Consider the following 15,383-nt stretch of genomic DNA (forward strand, 5'->3'; position numbering starts at 1 on the left):
TAATAGCAGATTCCTTTTGGAAAAAGTATGAGGTTACCTTAAATTTTCGTAGTCCGAAAGTCAAAGACAATCAATATACAGTGTGATAAAGTTAATATATTATTTTTTTTAATTTTGACTATAAATTTAGTATTTGCTCTTCGTTTTAAACAAAATTTGGAGCATGGGTTTTTTTATATGGCAAATCTTAAAATTAACCTTTTTTTAAAATTATGTCATAGAGGGCACTATCAGCAACATTTTGATTTTTTTTAAGTTCCGCAACTTTTTAAGTTTTACTTAAAGATGGTACACTTATCGCTATGATTAACGTTTTTCGAGATATTTACGTTCTCAGTTTTCAATGCAATATAAAAAAATGACAATAATAAGTTATTTAAATTGCTTCATTACATTTCGATTAAATAATAAAACACAAAAGATAAATATTTGCTAGTAAATAATCGACATGACCTCTATTTGATTTTAAAAAAAATTTACTGAAAAATGGCCGAATTTTAAAAAAATATTGCTCATTTCGAAATGGCTCAACAGCAATTTATATTTTTAACATTAATTTTATGTTTCCCCAAATGTAAAAACCTAATGGGTTAAAATCTGGACATCGTGCGGCCCAAAATCTTTGACTTACACCTCATACACAATAAGTAACAATAACTAACAATAAGAACGCAAAAAAAGGTAATAGATAACGTTACTAAATATGTGAGGTAATTTAACTAACAATAACATAGATCCTGACAGTGCCAACGACATTTATAATAATTTATCTTTTCAGGCAAAGCTTACTTAACTAATATTTTATTGTGAACTAAGAAAACAAAATGTTATCTTGAGCCCATTGAAAACTTTAAATGTAAATACCTCGAAAAGGGTTAATTGTAGTGATATTTTTTAAGTGTAGGCTATTTAAGCAAAACTCTGTACACAATGCAAATTTAAATTAAAGATAAAATTATGTAAGAGTAAATTATGTTATATAAATATTAACTTTCTAAATTTTATGATTTATCATATAAACAAACATTGTGCAAATTTTATTTAAAACGAAGACTAAATGCTAAATTTATAGATAAATTAAAAAAAAAATTGGATTAATTTTATCACCCTGTATATTGGTTGTCTTTAATTTTCCGACTAGGAAAATATAGCATAACCTCAATCTTTTTTTAAAAGGAATCTGCTGTTAAATAATTATTTACCATTATTTATGGGACACCCTGTATAGACAACCAGAAAAATAGTGAAGTACTAAAAGAGAAATGGTACTTTTAAATAGCTTTGTATATCTTAAAAAAAAAATTTAGAAGTACATGTTATCGGTAAAACAAACATGGATCTAATCTCAGCCCCTGTTTTGCATTTGATATTTCACCCCAAGGCAGTAACATAAGGGAACATAAAAGGCTCTTATCCCCATGCGAGTAATTACCAAATAAAGGGCTACTTTATAACGCCGACGTTCTACCGAGCTTTTCAGTTTCATTAAAAGTAAAATTTGGAAGTTGCTCCCCAGCATGGATTTAATTAGTATGGATAAATTATACGCAAAGTCCCGAACAAAAATACATCTTCTGTACTTTTATCCAGTTTTACAAATACCTAAAAGATGTAGATGTATTAGTTCCATATCTATTTATTTAAGAGAGCCATACATACAGTTCTTTTCTTTGAAGTCCTCCCTCCCCATTTATTTTTTGAACGGGTCAAAAAAAATTTTTGAAACTTGGAATAAGTAAATTGATCTATAGATACTATTTTTCACTGTAAACTAGGTAGTTGTAAATTCCAAGATGGCGGCTGGGCGACATTTTGAGAAAAAATTTTAAATAGAAAGGGGGGTCGTGTGGTACCTCATTTTAAAGGTCTCAATGAGTACTTTATAACCCTGAAATATTAGACCCATATCTTAACTCGTTTCAAAATGGCGGCCTAATAAAAAAGTATTTTTTTTTATTTTAACGTTTTACATTTTTATGATTTTTGAATAGGTAAAAATCAGTGTACGAAAATAAATGCGTCACTATTTTATTTTGACATAAAAACGACAGTTCTAAATATCAAAATAACACATAAGCGCCATCTTGAATAAATGCATTAAATAGAAATCTTGTGTTACCTCATTTAAAAGGTTTTATTGAGTACTTTTAATATTTATTACATGGACTCGGTGGACTCCGTTGTGACCTGTCTAAAAGTAACAGCCAAAAAAATACACTGTTGCGATTTTATTAACGTTTTTAATAGAATACAATGAAATACTAATTTACAATTAGCAAATAAACAATTTATCAAAAGAAAAACAATATTTAATTTAAAAGATGCTGAAAATGATTTCCTTGTACCTCTTGACACATAAATAACCTATCTGAAAATTCACGTCGAACATTTTCAAATACATCAGCCTCAATATTTTGACAAATGTTAGTGATTCTTTGTCGTAGCTCAAAAATTGAGACAGGTTCTGTTTCGTATACCTTTTGCTTTAGGTATCCCCACAAAAAAAAGTCTAGCGGCGTTAAATCTGGTGACCGAGCTGGTCATTCAATAGGACCCCGACGACCTATCCAACGACCAAAATAATTATCATTTAAATAATTTCTCACATTCCTGGCAAAATGCGGAGGAGCACCATCTTGTTGAAATGTAATTTCGATGTCAAATTCATGTACATTAGCCTTAACAATTTCTGTTATGAGAGGATTGATAGCATTTTCCAGCATATTTAAGTACAATTCACCTGTTAAATTTTCTTCTAAAACCAGCGGCCCTACGATATGATTCCCTAATATTCCTACCCATACACTGATTTTTTGCGGATACTGAGATCGGGTTTCACGAAAAATGTGTGGATTGGTATCACTCCAATATCGACAATTTTGTCTGTGGACATTACCATTTAAAAAAAAAGTACATTCGTCGCTAAAACAAATGTTGCGCACGTACGTAGGTTGCCTTTCTACTCTCTCTGCCATAATTTCACAGAATTGCACTCTTCGGTCAGGATCATCTTCAGTCAGTTGATGGACCATTTGGATCTTGTATGGGTAAAACTTATTTTTTTTAAAACTCTCCATGCCGTCGAAGTTGAAACTTCACAGATATCAGCAACAGTTGGAGTAGAATGTTGGGGATTTTCTATTATTTCGCCAATTATTTGGACTTGCTTTTCTTCTGAAATAGACATATGGCCTGGGCGTTTTTTATCCTGGACAGTACCAGTAGTTGTAAATTTATTTATAAGTTTCCTTAAATATTTACGGCAAATAGGACGATCAGGAAAACGTTCGTTGAAAACCCTTTCAGTCTCATGAAAATTACGCGTTGCTCCATAAATAAAAATTGCTTCTACTTTTTCCTCCAATGGACGAGAATTAACCATTTTGAAAAAAACAATAAATTCAAACTGCCAAACACACTAAACAATATCTAACAATGACCGATACAAGAGTAATTTACCGGTTAAGGAAAAATATCTTAAAATTTTTTTCCATTTTTTTTAATAGCTATTTGGTTTTTAGAACGTCTAAATAATGTTCAATAACCTTTAACGTGAAATGTGACATACGAGGGCGGTTCAGTAAGTCTTTACAAACCAAAAATCTTTAAATCCAAAATTCAAAAATTATAAATTATTTTTATATTATTATTAAAAACGTTAATAAAATCGCAACAGTGTATTTTTTTGGCTGTTACTTTTAGACAGGTCAAAACGGAGTCCACCGAGTCCATGTAATAAATATTAAAAGTACTCAATAAAACCTTTTAAATGAGGTAACACAAGATTTCTATTTAATGCATTTATTCAAGATGGCGCTTATGTGTTATTTTGACATTTAGAACTGTCGTTTTTATGTCAAAATAAAATAGTGACGCATTTATTTTCGTACACTCATTTTTACCTATTCAAAAATCATAAAAATGTAAAACGTTAAAATAAAAAAAAATACATTTTATTAGGCCGCCATTTTGAAACGAGTTAAGATATGGGTCTAATATTTCAGGGTTATAAAGTACTCATTGAGACCTTTAAAATGAGGTACCACACGACCCCCCCTTTCTATTTAAAATTTTTTCTCAAGATGTCGCCCAGCCGCCATCTTGGAATTTACAACTACCTAGTTTACAGTGAAAAATAGTATCTATAGACCAATTTACTTATGCCAAGTTTCAAAAATTTTTTTTGACACGTTCAAAAAATAAATGGGGGGACTTCAAAGAAAAGCACTGTATATTATATATTAAACATATTTAATGCATAAGATTATTAATTTATTTATAATTTTAAATTTTAAAATATTGCGTTACTATGAATATGATAAAATAATATGGTGAATTACCATTATTGATAATACTTTTGATAAAATACCGATAATAGCATAATATTTCTTATCTGTTTGCAGAGTGTTTTCTTTGCAATTACAGTAATACTTTAAATATTTTTGGATCTTAAATTAAGCCAAATTTGCAAAACATTTCCTAACAGCTTAACTTACGTTCAGTTGATACAAATTTATTCTTATACACCACCAACATAGAGTATATTTTGGAGAATGAAGTTAAATTATACACAGTCTATATGGATTGCACTAAGGCATTTGACAGAATAAATTCCATACTCTTGAAAACACTTCACTATAGCATCTTCGGAATTTACTATTTCGAAAAGAATTATGTCTCACTCAATGATGTTAGCAAATAAGAGTTGAGGAATTCTGGTCTGAAGAATTTTGTGCGATATTTGGTGTTTCACATGGACTTGTACAGCTCTCTTTTAAATTATTTATCGTCAGGAGTTTGAAATTATATTTCTTGTTATTTGCTGATGACTTATTCAAAATTATTACGGATGACATATATCAAAATATTATATAAAATTATTTAAATATAGTCATTAAATGGGGCAGGAACAATGGAAGGTTCCTTAAATCTGACAGGCAAGTTTAACAAACAGCCTATAAATTATGGGTATCATAGTGATGTTCACAATAACAGGATCATATCTGCTTATACAATTGTCAATACTCAAACTTTTTTTTCACACAAAGTGCTATGTGACACAAAAATTTAATCAGATTTACGAGAACTTCGGTGTCAATTTTGTCCTTAATATCATTTATTAATAAAATGTGAACTAAAACTGCAAATATTCAAATAAAAACCTTGTTACTTGAAGTATAGAAACCCTAGTAATTTTAAGCAGCAAAATTTCTGTAATGGGCTTTTATTTATGCCATTTCATAGCATTTTCCACATCCACGTTATTAACCATAAACTTAATAGTAAAAACTTAAAAAAACTTAATATTTATAGTAAAAACTGTAAAAAAAAATTATTTTTCGATTAACATAACGATCAATACTCCTAAGAATAATTAAAAAATGTTTTAAATATATACTGTAAAACTAAAAATATAGTTCCTGCCACACTAGATAACGTGAAAAATATAAAAAAGTATTTTGTTGAAGTGGTTACATTCAGAATCTCTGATCCAGATTCCTTAAATTTGTACCGTCAGAATAAAAAAAGTACTACAAGTGACTTTAATTGCTTTTTAATTGACATTGTTGAAAAAGCCATATTTCCTATCAAATCTAAAGCTATTGTGATTGGAACTAAAATGCTCAGCTATTATAATATCCACATATTTTGCGAATTATTTTACACTTAGTTACTCCTGTACTGCAATACATATGTACATTTCCTGAAATATGAAAAAGTTCATTTCTATCGGTTCAACTAAAAGTATCAAATCTTAATGAACTTAAGGATCTTTCGCCCATAAGCATTCTGTCAACCATGTCAAAGATCCTAGAGAGGGTTTTGAACTTTTAAATATGTAGTTATGCTAAAACTCATGATATTTTACCATCCATACAGTCACGATTCCGACGAGATCATAGCTGTACTGCCCTCCTTAAAGTCACAGATATGCTGGAAGTTGCTGATCGTGGTAAGCTTATTATGCTCGTCTTGTTGCATTGCTTCAAAGCCTTTGACAGGCTTAATCGTAAGTTACTTTTGCTAGAAAGTTGAGCATTCCAACGTTGCTAGTAACCTGGAGTTAGAGATGGATGTTGATAATGTTAATGATTTTTATTGCAAATAAGTAGCATAAGAAATGCATTCACTAATTTTAAACTCATGTACAATCAGCGCCATTTATTAGGTGTCAAACTGAAAACTCTATTGTATGTGATAGCCTATCTTTTTGCAATATGTATTTTGTGATAAAGTGATGTAGTTCCTTTTTCGTAAAATAAGATGAGATGCCTATTCAACGTATACAAAATCACTGTATTCGTTTAAACGGTGTGTTTATTTAATTTAATCATGCTAAATTGATTTGCTTTCCATGAAAGAGAGAAGATTATTTCATAGTCTAGTATTATAAAATAAAAAAGCTTTCGATGCGCTACCAAGATATTTGTATCAAAAAATTAAATTTATGTATGCTCGTAATTTAGATTTAGGGCAGAAACAGTTAATTTCATCACCATAGTATAAAATAACATTAACGAAAAATTATTTAGTTACCAGGTATAAAGTAATTTAAAAAAGTAAAAAAAAGTTTTCAATTCTCTCCAAATATTTAAAGATTAGATTAGATTTAAATTTTTTTTATTAAATAAGTTTAGTTTAGATCAAGATAGGAGGCTAATCTTACACTTCGCATTTTTTAATAATTTTTATTGCAAATATTAATATATTAAAGTAATACTTTATTGAATCTAACGCGCAAAATCAGTACTTAATACATGTATCTTTATTAGTAGGAAAAAAATCTAAATCAGATCCTTTTTTATTATAAAATGATGTCTAACAAATAAACTTAGATTAATGACATTAATGATCTCAAAAATAGTAAATGAACAACACTTAGAATGACCCAAAAGTTAGGTATTAAGTAGTAACATATTACTTATATACAGAGATCTAATAAATATTAAAAGATAGAGGTAAAATATTTATTTGCTTAGAGTCATACTATTGCGTATATGCAAATTAAAATGGCACTATTATAAAATTATTATTACTTTAAATAGATAGATTGTAGAAATCCAATTAACAAATAATAAAATGTAAGGAAATCAGTTAAAGTTATTACAAAAATATTAATTTATAAAACAAGATATACACAAAGAACAACAAAATAGCAATTTGAATATATATATATATATATAAAGTAGTCAGTGTATGAAATAAAGAAGTCTCAAGTGCACTAATAATTTTTTTGATAAAGCTACAATAATTGTTGAGAGGAAGAGTGAAAAAAAAGTGCGCGCGGACGGCTCTCTCTTTCTCCTCCAGTAATAGACGAACCGTTACTCTCTCTCTTTTACCTTTACTAATATCTCTTTCTCAACTACTGTTCGCCTTGCCGGATCACGCTTTTCGTAACTAGCACTAGCTTGCTCCCCAACTCAAGCGTGCGTAAAGAAGTTCAACTTCAAAAAAAAAAGAAATTAGTTAAAGTGAACTTAAAGTAAGTTCTGATTTATTCTATTTGGTTTGATGAGTATCACATCACTTGAAAAATCACTTTTAATCTTCTCACCATTGGTCAAAATTTTTTATAAATCTCTTCTTAAACCATATTATCAATCTTATTTTTTCACAGGAAAAATATAAGATCCTTTCAAGCTATCAAAGTCCAATATTTAAAAATGGGAATAAAAGCTTCATAGAAAATTTAAAGGTTATAAGCTTAATCACGAGTTTCCCAAAAAAAATTAAGTGCTTAAAAGTAAGGCTTTATGATCATTTAAAACTCTGCAATATTTTGAGTACTAAACAGTTAAGTTTGCCTAACTCACATACAAGTGATGCTATGTTCAAAGTAGTCAGCTAAATTAAAGACTTCCTAGCTAAATGTGATAAATGTGTTGCGGTACGCTAGGTCCAATAGCCATGGGTTTTAATATAGTGCCGTATAAAAAAATTTCTCGATGTGTTTGAACTGAATGGTATGCGAGGTCTTGCCTATAAAATATTTAAAGACTACATTACGGAAAGAAAACATATAGTTAAGGATGAACAATATATTTAACGACACACTTACTATTAAAATTAGAATTCCACAAGGCATAGTCTTGGGCCCATTGTTATTTATACTCTACATGAACTTGCTACTAAAAATTATCAAAAGTATTGATAAAACCACTTTTATTGCTTTCTCAGTAAATAATTGAAATAGGCGAGATTTAAATAAATTAGCTAGCGTATTTAATATAAAGAAGGTAGATAAAGTAACCTACTTAGGAGTAAAAATTAGAGAAAATGTCTAAATAATTAACAACATTGATCAACAAAACTATGGTTTTTATTAAAAAAATTATTATCTTTTAATTTCTATAAAATCATGCAGAGGATTCCATTTAACGATAGGACATTTTTCACATTATCTCTAAAACGCAATGTTTACTTTTTTTTCGGCATTTACCATTTTAATCAACCAAACAAATTCTTCTAGTTTGCTAATTTAACCGATCCTACATCTTAAATATTAACTAAGGTACCAATAGTGCTGACTTAATTAAAGGCATCCTATATAGGGCCAAAAATTATAAATATGTTTCCAACTTTAATTAGTAATATTAAAAACCATAAAATGTTTTCAATTGAAATAAAACAGTTTTAGTTGTAGAATATTAGTGTCATTGTTGTAGATGCTGGTGTCGTATCCTATATTATGTATATAAATATTATTGTTTTTATTAATAAGTGACCAGACAGGGTGTTTCAGAACTATGGGATCAAACTTCTGGGAGTTGTTTAGTGCAGCAGAAAAATCCATTTGAGTATAGGAACCCATGTCCGGAAATGGGTCACTACGCCACTACGGCCGTAAGACGCGTTAAAATTTATAAAAAACATTAATTACCTAAAAGGATTTGCTGCATTTATTTTTACCTTTTGTACATGGTACCATAACTACAATTGTTTAAAATCAATGCTTATCAATGACAATTTTCATTGTCATGTTTAAAAATTTTATAGCTTACAATTTTTAAACATTTATTGCTAATGGAAAACTTTACCAATCAAGAATTGGCGGATATGCATTTGGCATACGGAGCAACAAACTGCAATGCACGAGCAGCATCGCGGTTGTATCATGAACGTTATCTCGAACGACAGCATCCTGGATACAAAAAGTTTATTGCGGTTCATCGGCGGCTCGCTGAGACAGGCATGTTTAAGACCAAGATGCATGATACTGGTGCTGTTCGAACCGTAAGAACCGTCGAATTTGAAGAAGAAGTACTTCAGCGAGTTGCCGATGAACCATCAAACAGCACACGTGTTGTCGCTAAGAATGTGAATACGAGTAACGCTTCTGTCTGGCGGGTACTACACGAGCAACAACTCCATCCTTACCACTTACAGAAATTTTAAGATATGACTGCAGCCGATTATCATCCTAGAGTTTAATTTTGTCGATGGCTTCTGGATCACATCATTGCACAAACAAATTTTTACGATATGTTTTGTGGACCGATGAAGCCTCTTTAATATAGTCATGTTTGGGACGAAGAAAATCCTTATGCAATTTTTCCAAGAAAACATCAGAATCATTGGTCTGTTAACGTATGGGCAGACATTGTTGATGATTATTTAATTGGGCCATACCTTCTACCGGAACGGTTAATAGGACCTATTTATCTGCGTTTCTTGGAGGAAGTTCTTCCAGAACTCCTTGAAAATGTTCCACTATACGTTAGACAGCAAATGTGGTTTCAGCATGATGGAGCGCCGGCTCACTTTGCTGTACAAGTACGCGAGTATTTGGCTCAGCGGTTTGGGCACCGTTGGATTGCCAAAGGTGGAGCAGTTTCTTGGCCTCCTGGGTCACCCGATTTAACGTCGCTTGATTTTTTCTTGTGGGGACATGTAAAGTCTTTAGTCTACGAAACTCCAGTAGAATCAGAGCTAGACTTAATTGGCCGAATAACAGCAGCAATTGAAATCATTCAAAACGAGGTTCAAATTTTTAGTGTAGTCCGCCGAAATCATGTGCGGCGTTTAAATCGGTCAATTGAGGTTGGAGGAAGACATTTTTAATAATTGTTGTGATTGGATCATATACAAAAGGCAAAAATAAATGCATCAAATCCTATTTAGGTAACTAATATTTTTTCTAAATTTAAACGCGTCTTAGGGCCGTAGTGGCGTAGTGACACATTTCCGGATGTGGGTTCCTATACTCAAATGGATTCTACTGTTGCACTGAACAACCCCTAGAAGTTTGATCCCATAGTTCTGAAACACCCTGTATATGGATAATATATTTGTCATTTATATAAATGTTATATAGTTCTGTAGAGTAATTTTTCTTAGTACTAAATTGTAGTGACACATACAGAATTTCGTCTTCCTAGATGTATGCTAATATTCCTATTTACTAAATTAACTTAATTTCGTTACAATTTCGTATGTACATTTATTGTGAGAGAATTTTACATAACAAAAATAATTAATGAAATTTAAGTTAGTATTTAAAAATTATTCAGTATTTTTGTGTGAAAGTACCTTAATAGCTGTAATTCTATAGAGCCCATTGTTCAATCAAGAAAACATTACCTTAAGTTACTAACCAATAAATAAATACATATTAATGTTTAAAAAATTATAGAATAGAGGTAAGCTCTATAAAACCTAATCAAGCAACCTATTAAGGATTAACTTGTTACTTAGGAATGTATCTTAAATAATAATAGTTAAAGCTCAAATTATTGCAATAATATTTCGGATCTAAAATAGGTGATCCTAAATTTTAGTCTTCTTCTATATAAATTCGAATAACAAGTACACAATTCTAAATTATAATGTTAAATAAAGATAATAAAAAATGTCATTAATATTAGAATTCAATATCAGCATAGAAAAGTGAAATCCAATTAAATCCAAAAGACGTGGGCATCTGAACCAAACGGAAAGACCAACAAAAACGAAATTAAAATATTTACAAAGGCAAGCTGGAATCAAATGAGTTTCATTCCTTTTGAATGGCACACAAAAAAGACCCAACCAAGATTCCTATCTGTTTGAGAGAAATCGGCAGACATGCAGAAAAGAACTCTGTTGAACTGATTGTTTAAAGAAAGGACCGAGGAAAGGACGCAACTTGACAAATTCGGTTTGCATTCCTGCGAGCTGATCTGTTTACGCGCGAATGGACTTCTCCCGCAGGGTTTTTAAAGATTTATGATTCGGAGGAAGTAGTGGAACACACACTCTGTTATTAAAATACATCAAGACTTGGTTCGAAGCCGTTTGCGTAAGTTATTCCTTTCTGTGCATTAAAACTTATAATATCGAGCCAAATGTAGCTTTTTTTTTGAAAAATGATCAATCTTATAAGTTTGAAATATATTCAATTTATTATTACATGTACTTTTCTTAGAAGATACATAAAATTATATGTATGGTGGAATTATATACAAGATAAATATTATTTAAAAATTAAATTTTTTTCAAGGCTCTCATAACCCAATATTTTCTTTAAAATTGCTATTTTAATCATTGTGTGTTATAAAATTGCTAAAGCTATTTTATATAAAGGCTTAATTAAAATAAGGCTTGACTGTAAAAATTAATTAATAATTAGTAACTGAACCTATACAATAATTTAATGGCATCAGTATCTTATCAGTGCGTAGCTCTATATATCGGTATAAATTTACCTTAGCAACTAAAGTGACATCCGCCTCAAAAGTGTAGAGTCTAATTGAACTTCTAGTTAATTATTTCGACTTTCTAGAGTATTATTTATGAACAACAATATGGATCTATTGACAAAAAAAGATCGTATTTGTTTATTTGGTTGCAGCCAGAGCCATATCGTATCACAGATGCTTCACATCGAGTAAGATCGAATTGATGATTAGAAGAATCCTCTGTGATATTATTAACTACGTACAGTTTTATGTTAAATTTAGCTAAATTGTATGCAGAACGAAATTAAAAAATAAGGGGGTCCGTTTTATTTCAGAGTACACTAATGTACGATGTAACAGACCATAGGCTTATTTATTGTGTCTTGAATTTAAGCCTCGATGTACGTAAATCTAAACTCATATTTTTTCGAAATTTTAGACATTTTGATAAAAATGTTTTTCATTCTTATATGAGTTATACTGATTTTGGCCAAATATTGACCCAAGGCTCTCTCTTTTGACAACTTTGTTGAAATGCTGAATAAGTAACTAATTAAAATCTTCGATTACTTTGCGCCTTTAAAAACTATAAAGTTGTAGACAGGACCTAAATAACACGATCTAAACCATATATAACTGACACAATCAAAGAAATTATAAAACTATAGAAAAAAGCATATAATAGATACAAGCGCTCACTTGCTTCGTCTGATAAATATTACTACCTGGATCTTTAACATTACTTATCAACTGCAATAAAAAATAAAAAAAGGCTTACCTAACTTTTACAATTGAATAAGGTTTAAAATAATTCTAAAAGGATTTGGTTAAAGCGTAATAGTTGCAGTGTTAATTCTAGGGCTTCATTTAAAATCCCTGAAAACTTGAAAGATGTCACAAGAATTGGCAATTACTTTGCCAGCATAGGTGATAGGGCCATCCCATTGGTCCAGAACTGGTCAAATATTATTTATCCAACACTAAGTTGCCTTCATCGAATAACACCTTCAAATTATCAATAGTTACAGAATATGATGTTTTTAGATCATTTTAACAGAAGTCAAAATGTATGGGTATTGATGAGATTAGTTATGATATTCTTCTGTTAAGCATTGATTTTTTTGGCTCCTGTGATAATGACTATTTGTAATAACTGAATGGTGAATATCCTATCATGTGGAAAACGGCATGGTATTAGTAAAGTCATTGCCCAAGACACATGTCAGTAGTCTAAATGAAATATGACCAATAAGCCTCTTGGCGATCCTTGGGAAAATGCTTGAACGACTGGTTTCCGACATGGTGAACAATTTTGTTCACTCTCATCACATACTGCCAGATGTTCAGTCCAGATTTAAAGCTCGTCAAAGTACAGCAATAGCACTTAGTAGGGTTACTATTTGCATATCTAAAAACATGGATGAATCAAAGGTCTCCTGTCTGGTACTTTTGCTTAAATATAGTAAGGCATTTGACCTTATTAACCATGATATGCTGATTGCTAAGCTGCACTTTTTTGGGTTTTTAAGCTTGTGGCTGGTTCTCATCATATCTAAACCATAGAAGGCAGGTTGTCGACCTTGATTAGACTAGATCTGGCATTCACTATTTTCAACATTAAGTGCCTTAGGGGTTCATTCTTGGTCTCATGCTTTTTGCCCTTTTTACTACCATCTCACATTTTATAATGCTCATCACATCTATATGTTAATAACACTCAGCTTCTCGTATCATTTGATCCTGAAGATTCTTATCGGGTCTGAGGACATCAAAGCTAAGTTTATTAGGATCAATTTCACAACCATTTATATAAAAGAAGTATTTGTCCCATCTGTTGAATATGCTAGAAATCTGGAACTTGTAATGTATGTTGCGATGAACATTCGCCAGCATGTTTTGAAGAAGCTGTGCTCTGTTTACTTAAAACTGAAGAGCCTTTATTCTTTTAAATATGTTTTTTTCAACGATATTAAATGCCTGTTGATGGAATCCTTAATTCTGCCACAGCTAGATTACTGTAACTCGGTTTACTGCAGCTACCTCACAGAAGAGTATAAAACTAAAATACAATTCAAACACTCAAAATATGTGTATACATTTAACATATGGAGGGCGTAAGCTTAACCACGTCACTCCATTATATGTCAATAATAAACATTTAAAATACAATTTTCGTGTTGACCTCCACTTTGCTATGTTTGTATATCGCATTGTAAAACACAACTCTACATCTTTTCTTACAGAATACTTACTGCAAGGGGCACTTTACTTTACATTACCTTAACCTTAGAAATGTGGCTAATTTTAATATTTCCTTTCATCGCACAACAAAATTTGAAAACTGCTCTGCCTACCGTGTGGTGGAATTTCTCAATATAAATTATTTGCTGGTGGCTAGCTTTGGTCAATATTCTCCTAAAAATCAATTTAACAACCAAGTTTTTACTGATAATTTATTTCTGAGTTGTGTTAGTAGGCTTAAGTTGTCTGTATATTTATTTTTATTGAGCTTCTTATTATTGTTTTTTTTAACAGTACCGTAATTGAATCATATTCGTATCCAAAAAGTGCGATGTAATGATAGATTAAGTAGCGGGACGGTCATTAGCACTGGAGTGCCTCAAGGCACAGTCCTGAGACCAGTTTTATTTTTAGTTTATATTAATGAATTGGGACAATTGCGGCAGAATGATTCAATTATTTGCTTTGCCGATGATACTGCAGTGACATTTACAGACAAATAATTGGGAAAATCAGGCCTTAGCGTTTTACAAAAATGGATAAGTAGCAATAAAATAAGCCTAAAAATGTTAAAAACTAAATTTATAGCATTTTTATTAACGGCTGCCAATCAACCCAAACAATCTGATATTAAAATTCATGCCACAGCCTGTAATTTATTAAATACTACTTGTACCTCTTTTAGTATACAGAAAACAAATAAAATTAAATATTTAGGCTTATATTGATCAACATCTTCGCTGGAATGAGCTATCGAAACGGCGAAAAAACTTTGTTAACTATGTTACAAATTTTACCAGCTTCGAAACATTCTAAATAGAAAAACAATAAAAATAATTCCCTTGTAAAGTCTATTTTAAGATACTGTTTACAAATTTGGGGTGGTCTTCGCGAAACTGCATTGCAGATTTTAAAGGTATGCTAAAACAAAATCCTTAAGATAATTCTCTACAAAAATAGCCAGTATCCTATAATTAATCTTTATTCTGAATTTAATGTTTTAAACCTAAGAAGATTATTTGTAAGTACAAGTCTTTATTTCAACAAAAAAAAAAATAAAACCTATTTTCACTGAGCTCGATCATCATTATCGCACCTGTTCTAGAAGAAATAATGAAATACAGTCATATTTATTTAACAAATCTCATTTGTAAAGAAATATATTATTTTTGCTTCCGAGATTTTACCGCAAAATTTAAAAACAAAAATTGAGGGAAGTCATAGCCAAAAAAGTTTAAATATTGAACTAACACAGTTTATTACATAGTATTATAATAGTTCTCAAAAGTTACTAATAAAGTAATTTAAAGTGCATTTGTTAATTATTTTTGATTATCAGTTTACGTAGTTGCCATTTGTTATAAAACTATAATCCCCTGAAAGTCGATTCACTTGTTTTGCAATTTTGTTTAAATTTGTAATTTCCTCCTAGTTACTTCTTGTGCCTCCTCCACTCTTCTGCTCCTTATAGTAGAATAACGT

This window comes from Anthonomus grandis, chromosome 4 (genome assembly GCF_022605725.1).
Source record: "Anthonomus grandis grandis chromosome 4, icAntGran1.3, whole genome shotgun sequence".
NCBI lineage: Eukaryota > Metazoa > Arthropoda > Insecta > Coleoptera > Curculionidae > Anthonomus > Anthonomus grandis.